The sequence below is a fragment of the Apium graveolens genome, chromosome 3 (assembly GCF_009905375.1).
Source record: "Apium graveolens cultivar Ventura chromosome 3, ASM990537v1, whole genome shotgun sequence".
NCBI lineage: Eukaryota > Viridiplantae > Streptophyta > Magnoliopsida > Apiales > Apiaceae > Apium > Apium graveolens.
In genome coordinates, this window is record NC_133649.1 from 293,860,672 (window position 1) to 293,868,755 (window position 8,084).

Sequence of the window (8,084 nt, forward strand, 5' to 3'; positions counted from 1 at the left end):
GGAGGAAATATTATTATTTCCTAGTTGAGATATAGGGTTTTGTATCGTTATAAATACACCATATTCGTATTCCTTGTTTTTATCATTAAAATTCGTAGGACTTTCTCAGCAAAAATCAGCTGTCTTGTAAAATTCGTAGAAAATTCATCGTAAGTCAGAATTCAGTGATTCTGGACTTTTCAGAAAGGTCTTTTCGTTATCTTCAGATTTCGTGTTTCGTGTTTTTCAAGAAAATATCGTTTAGAGGGTCAAAAAGAGTAAATTCAGATCTGGTCAGGCTTTGAGGTAAGTACTTTTGACTTACTTTTATTTTTCGGAAAATATATTTCAGTTTTGTTTTTAATTTCGTATAAGATATAAGAATTTTGATTTCGAAATTATAAGATATAAGTATTTGTGAATTTTAGAACCCAGTCTCTACGTTTTCGAACCCGTTCGTAATTTACGCTATAGTTCCGGAACTAGCCTTAGATACCCTTAGTAGGCGCACAAGTGTGCAACTTTAGATACCTATTAAGGGCGCGTAATTATTGAACTTTAGATGCCGACCACTGGCAAAGTGTGGTATAAAGAATAAGAATAAGAATTAGATGCCGGCTACTGGCAAAGTGTGGCCGTAGATCAAGACTGTGGTATTTATTAGAATTATCGTTTTGTTCTATTTTATTTTGTTCTGATCTGTTATAAAATCTGCTCTGTTCTGTTTTAAATTCTGAATTTTAAAATATAAAACTTGGGTTGGATCTACTTAACAAATTGTTTTACAAAATTATTATTGTTTGAGAAAAATCATTTTATTAAAACACCCATTGTTTTTCTGTTTAAGAGATAGTCAATTTGTACTTGCTGAGCTGTGTAGCTCACCCCTTTTAACATTTCAGGTTCGGAATTTGGAGCATATTAAAATTAAGGAATGAGAACTATGAGGAGATCTGTGCTGCTTCGTTTTGTGCTATTTGAATTAGAATAAAGATTTTGTTTTTAGAGAATAAATTTAATTATCTGTTAGACAATTATTATCGGATTTGTGGAGCTGCGTCTCTATTTTTATGATTTTGATTATTGAGTTTGACCGCTGCTTTGAATTTCGTGATCTATTAGAATTATCGAGTAATAATATATTTTATTTTTAGTTTTCGATTTAGAACTAATAGTCCGGAAGTGCGGGCTGTTACAGTTGGTATCAAGAGCAGGCTGTCCTTCGGAGTGTATTAGGTATGGGACTAGTACATTCCCTAGGATGCGATCCTTTAGACTATCGTATAGGTCTTAGAAAATTATTTTGGATTTAGGGCATTTATTTGTGTGATTATTTGATATGTTTGACTTTTGTGTTTTTTTGATTATTGACTATAAGTTTAGAATTTGTTTTGTGTGTTCTAGTAAAGATGGATGGAGAAAATCAGAACAACAATGAAAATCAGGGCAATAATGATGAAGGAGGAAACGTCTTTGACCAGCTGGCTGAAACTCTAGCTGTACTTGTGAATCAGCAACCGAAGCCCAACATCGTCTCTCAATTCAAGCGTTTGAACCCGCCAACTTTTGATGGAGCTACAGACCCGGCTATCGTTGAGATGTGGATCCAAGAGATGGAAAAAGCTTTCGGACTTCTGGGGAGCAATGAGGGACAGAAGGTGACCTTAGCTGTGTACCAATTGCAAGGAAGCGCTTACGACTGGTGGCTTATGGAAAAGAGAAAGAATGAGACGACAAATCTTGAAGAAAATCATGAACCGTACACTTGGGCAAAGTTCAAGAAGGCTTTAGAGGACAAGTACTTTCCGAGAACAGTTCGTCTGCAGAAAGAGAGGGACTTCATTCGACTTCAACAAGGTGGAAGAACCGTCATTGAATACGAAGCAGAATTTGCAAAGCTTGCGAAGTACGCGTCGACCCTAGTAGCAGATGAGAGCAGTCGAGCACGGAGATTAGAGGAGGGACTTCGAAGTGACATCAGGAATTCAGTGGCGTCGTTTGAACTTCAGACGTACGAGGCTGTCCTCAACAAGGCGTTAGTGATCGAAAGGGGCTTGGCAGAATCTGAAAAGGCGTCTGGCAGTTGGAATAAGAGGCGGTTCACTCAAACTAGTGGGCAATCTTTTCAAGAGGGACCACTCAAGAAGCCACACGTGTACGATAACATCGGGGGTCAAGGTGATCGAGAGACGTGTACCAGGTGCGGCAAGAATCATCCGGACAAAGTCTGTCGTTGGAATACAGGTGCTTGTTTTCATTGTGGAGAAGTAGGACATAAGATTTCGAATTGTCCGCACAATCCGCCACCGCCACCAAGGAAGGAAGCAGATAACAAGATGGGCAAAGGACGTGTGTTTCAGCTGACAGGAAATGACAACTATCGCAATTAAGGTATGATTTCTTTTCTTTAGTGACTTATTTAATTTATTTATGTTATGTGAATTTGGGGACCAAATTCTTTTAAGGAGGGAAGAATGTAAAATTCGTAATTTTATTTTTAATTTATTTATTAGAAATTAGATATTAATTTGTCTAGATAAATATTTTAAAATTAGAATATTCTGAAAACATTTTGTGCAAGGTAGTTGATTTGTGAAAAGATTTGTTATTTGTGGAAATAAGTGTAAGAATAATTTAGAAAATCGAAATTTTTTTAGTTTAGGTAATTGTGTGTATCAAATATTTTATTTATGGAATTTACTTGGAGAGGTTGTAAATCTTTAGGAGGAAATATTATTATTTCCTAGTTGAGATATAGGGTTTTGTATCGTTATAAATACACCATATTCGTATTCCTTGTTTTTATCATTAAAATTCGTAGGACTTTCTCAGCAAAAATCAGCTGTCTTGTAAAATTCGTAGAAAATTCATCGTAAGTCAGAATTCAGTGATTCTGGACTTTTCAGAAAGGTCTTTTCGTTATCTTCAGATTTCGTGTTTCGTGTTTTTCAAGAAAATATCGTTTAGAGGGTCAAAAAGAGTAAATTCAGATCTGGTCAGGCTTTGAGGTAAGTACTTTTGACTTACTTTTATTTTTCGGAAAATATATTTCAGTTCTGTTTTTAATTTCGTATAAGATATAAGAATTTTGATTTCGAAATTATAAGATATAAGTATTTGTGAATTTTAGAACCCAGTCTCTACGTTTTCGAACCCGTTCGTAATTTACGCTATAGTTCCGGAACTAGCCTTAGATACCCTTAGTAGGCGCACAAGTGTGCAACTTTAGATACCTATTAAGGGCGCGTAATTATTGAACTTTAGATGCCGACCACTGGCAAAGTGTGGTATAAAGAATAAGAATAAGAATTAGATGCCGGCTACTGGCAAAGTGTGGCCGTAGATCAAGACTGTGGTATTTATTAGAATTATCGTTTTGTTCTATTTTATTTTGTTCTGATCTGTTATAAAATCTGCTCTGTTCTGTTTTAAATTCTGAATTTTAAAATATAAAACTTGGGTTGGATCTACTTAACAAATTGTTTTACAAAATTATTATTGTTTGAGAAAAATCATTTTATTAAAACACCCATTGTTTTTCTGTTTAAGAGATAGTCAATTTGTACTTGCTGAGCTGTGTAGCTCACCCCTTTTAACATTTCAGGTTCGGAATTTGGAGCATATTAAAATTAAGGAATGAGAACTATGAGGAGATCTGTGCTGCTTCGTTTTGTGCTATTTGAATTAGAATAAAGATTTTGTTTTTAGAGAATAAATTTAATTATCTGTTAGACAATTATTATCGGATTTGTGGAGCTGCGTCTCTATTTTTATGATTTTGATTATTGAGTTTGACCGCTGCTTTGAATTTCGTGATCTATTAGAATTATCGAGTAATAATATATTTTATTTTTAGTTTTCGATTTAGAACTAATAGTCCGGAAGTGCGGGCTGTTACAGACATGCTTCAATATTCTTCTAGCAGGAACTCAGTTTCTAATGAAGGTGTTCATCGACCATCTGAACCAAGAAGAAGCACTAGAGCTAAAAGAGAAAAGTCATTTGGAAATGATTTTCATCTTTACCTAGTTGAGGGTTCTAGAGATGAAATTAAATATCAATACCAATATTATTTTATTATTGAGGAGGATCCGAAAACTTTTATCAAAGACATCAAAGGATGTTGCATTTTGGAAGGATGCTATCCAGGATGAAATGGATTCTATCATGAGTAATAATACATGGGAGTCGAGTGATCTGCCCCTGGCTGCAAAGCATTGGGAACAAATGGATCTTTAAAAGGAAAATAAAGGTGGATGGTACAATAGATAAGTTTAAAGCCAAATTGGTAATCGAAGGCTTTAGACAAAAGGAAGGGATTGATTATTTTGATACTTATGCTCCTGTTGCTAGGACTTCGACTATTAGGTTGTTAATAGCACTTGCTGCTATACAAAACCTTGTCATTCATCAAATGGATGTGAAAACTACATTCTTGAATGGTAAATCAGATAAAGAGATTTATATGATGCCTGGTTGTGAGAACAAGGTGTGTAAATTGAAGAAATCAATTTATGGTCTAAACCAAGCACCGAAGGATTGGCATGACAAATTTGATAATGTGGTCTTGTGTAATGGTTATGTTATTAATCAAGCAGACAAGTGTGTATATAGAAAATTTGACTCTTCTCGTAAAGGAGTTATAATTTGTTTATATGTGGATGACATGTTGATTTTTGGTACTGACCAAAATCAAGGGGATAAAACCAAGAAGTTATTGTCATCTAATATTGATATGAATGTTGTGGGAGGCTGAATTGATTCTTGGTATAAGGATCAAGCGTGAGAATAATAGCATTTCAATTTCTCAATCGCATTATATTGAGAAGATTCTGAAAAGATTTAATTTTAAGAATTGTTCTCCAGTAAGCACTCCTCTTGATCCTAGTATTAAAATCCTACCAAATACAGATCACAACTTGAATACTCAAGGGCTATTGATAATCTTATGTATGCCATGATTTCCTGGAACAGTTTAGACACTGGAAGTTATCTCCTGATATACAGTTTCTTCTGATATGCTGTTTTTTCTGTAAGTTGTCTGACTTTGTCAATTCTTCTATTTAAGCTCTGCTATAAGTTTTTTTTGATATAAAAATGATCTTCACATTGTGTATATATTTCAAACTCTGGTTTGATGGGTGAAGAAACAATATTGCATTAATAAGATTCTATAAGATATTAGAAAGTGACTATTATTTATACCTCCTGCATCAACCACCCGCTCCTTGGAAAAGGCCTTCACTTAGATGTTAATGTTGTTAAGTAATTCCATATTATTGCATTTTACGTAGACTTGTAATACATATGTTACACACTAGTACATATCTTTTTTCAGCTAATAATTAAGGGCGTGAAGAGATTGACAGATGAGCTTCTCTTGAGCCAACTAGCCAACTACACAGGTGATTATAATCTTCCGTTAAAATGTAAAAGATTCTGTTAAACATAAAAGTAGATCCAGTTTCTAGTATTCTTCCAAAGAAGAAAAAGAACAAGTTTATGAAACAATAGAAAGAAATAATGTTCTTATAGACAACAATATTAGGTTCCTTGGTGGGAGGTGTATGTAATGGTACACAACCTAAATGTAGAAACTAAACTAGAACAGGACTGTGTATAAGCATGTTACGTGTGTATAACAAAGCCAAACAACACTCATAATATCAAGTGTTAAAATTGAACGTGAAGTACAAAAGCTGTTTGAGTGTTTTATATATAAAAAGAACTACACTTCACATTAATAAAATTGATAGAACATATGACTTAAATAGAACAAATCCCTGAGAGGTGGGTGCATGAAAATAGCAACTATCCTACTCACTCCTAGCACTTTTCACTACTACTGGTTTCATCCCATAACTTCCTGAAAATACTCTAACGCCTAAACATCTATTCTAGCTGCTATCTACTAGGAACAGCTTACATCATTCGAGCGTGTATTGAAATTAAGTCCCAACACACATTAACATTTATTTAACTAAATAAAACAAAACAATTTCAAAACATAAGTTTCAGATTATATTCCAACAATCACCACCTTAATCTGAAACTTGTCATCATGCAATCCTTCCTGCCCATATGGCTTATTCGACGGAGCCCATATGGCTATTCAACTGAGCCCGTATGGCTATTAATATGAGCCCGTATATCTATTCAACTGAGCCCGTATGGCTATGCCCGTCTGGCACTTTACTTCTTTGCCCGTATGGTATTTCTTATTTTCCCATCTGGCACGCTTCTTGTTTGCCCATCTGGCACGACTTATATTTCTCGGCAGCCCCGTACTACATATGTAGCTTTACCACCATCATTTTAATTGCAGTCTCTTTCCCTTTTGGACTCCCACAAGGCATCATATCAATTAATTCTGGAGGAACGCTATACCGAGGATTGGCACCATTAATTTGAATATACAACCCAAACAAGGAACCATCCACATTAACAGGCTCCTCCATCGATAAATCTTCGGGTAAAGACGGCAGTGTCCCAAAACACAATCACCACCAGGAGGACCGCCTCCACCAGCACTGGCTTCAGCACCTCCGGTGGTGGAGCAACCTCACCCGCTCTGATACCAAGTGTAGAAACTAAACTAGAACAGGAATATGTATAAGCATATTAATAAAATTGAACATGAAGTACATAAGCTGTTTGAGTATTTTATATATAAAAAGAACTGCACTTCACATTAATAAAATTGATAGATTACATATGACTTAAATAGAACAAAGCCGAAAGAGGTGGGTGCATGAAAATAACAACTATCCTACTCACTCCTAGCACTTTCCACTATTACTGGTTTCATCCCATAACTTCCTGGAAATACTTTAATGCCTAAACACCTATTCTAGCTGCTATTTACAAGGAACAACTTACATCATTCGAGCGTGTATTGAAATTAAGTCCCAACACACATTAACGTTTATTTAACAAAATAAAACAAAACAATTTCAACTCATAAGTTTCAGATTATATTCCAACGCTAAACAATAATCGGTGAGCAAGAAAACTTAAGTTTAGTATTATTTGACTTTTTTAACGTAGTGATGGTCAGAAAACCTAGACATAGGTAACCATGTCCAATGCGGGAGAAAGCTAGGAAAAAGTGTTGTACACAGTATAGATAATTAAAGTTTTAGATTTATTTATTATTTTTTGTCTATAATTTGTCAAATATAGAATATTACAACTTAATAAATGACATTCCAAAACTTAACTTGGGGAATAAGTAAAAACAGTGAACTTATGCTCATATATTTCTATACGGTTAATTGATAGCAAATCCACTTATATCTGTGCCAATATTCAGTTTAATAAAATTATTGAATAAAGAAAACCTATGCTATTATATTTCTATACAGTTAGTTAATTACAAATCATCTTATATGCGTATCAATATTCAGATTAGCTTTGACAGTTATATGATTAATCAGTTTTTATCTTTCATACTTTGTAGCATTATCTTTTACTATATTTATCGGTTAGTATTGTTGTTTTCTGGCTAAATTCTAGGATTTCTTCACAATGTTAACTGTAATGAGCAAAGGGAGTTATGGTGCTTCTTTGTTTGCAGGTTCTCTGTAAAATAGTAGGGATTACTTTCAAGCTGCCAGTGCCATTAGACCGCAAAAATTAATTCAAATACTACAAAGCTGGGATCTTTCTCGTGCTATTGACTAATTTTATTCTTTTATACCTGAACTATTTAAACAAGGCAGTAATTAAATTCATTTGCAAATAGTATTTTTATATAAATAATTTACGGTTTATGAAATGGTTTATATGAGGGCTCTTATTTTATCTTTTTTGAGCCACTAAAAGTGTTAAGATTTAATTTTTTTTGCTTTATTACGGGTTTAAATTTAAAGTATGTTTCATTTTTTTGTCAAGTCGAGGCAATACAGGAACCTGAGATTCGGACGTCCAATCCAGAACATATTCTACGATATAAAATAATCCGGATTTCGAAGAACTTTTCCTTAATTTAAAGCATACAAACATCGAAAGTCGTAGAAACTTGTACATATGTTGCAGTTGTGTTTGATAATTTGAGGTGGCTTTTGGCTTAGTTGACTAGGCAGTAGGTTGGATAGGTATTGGAG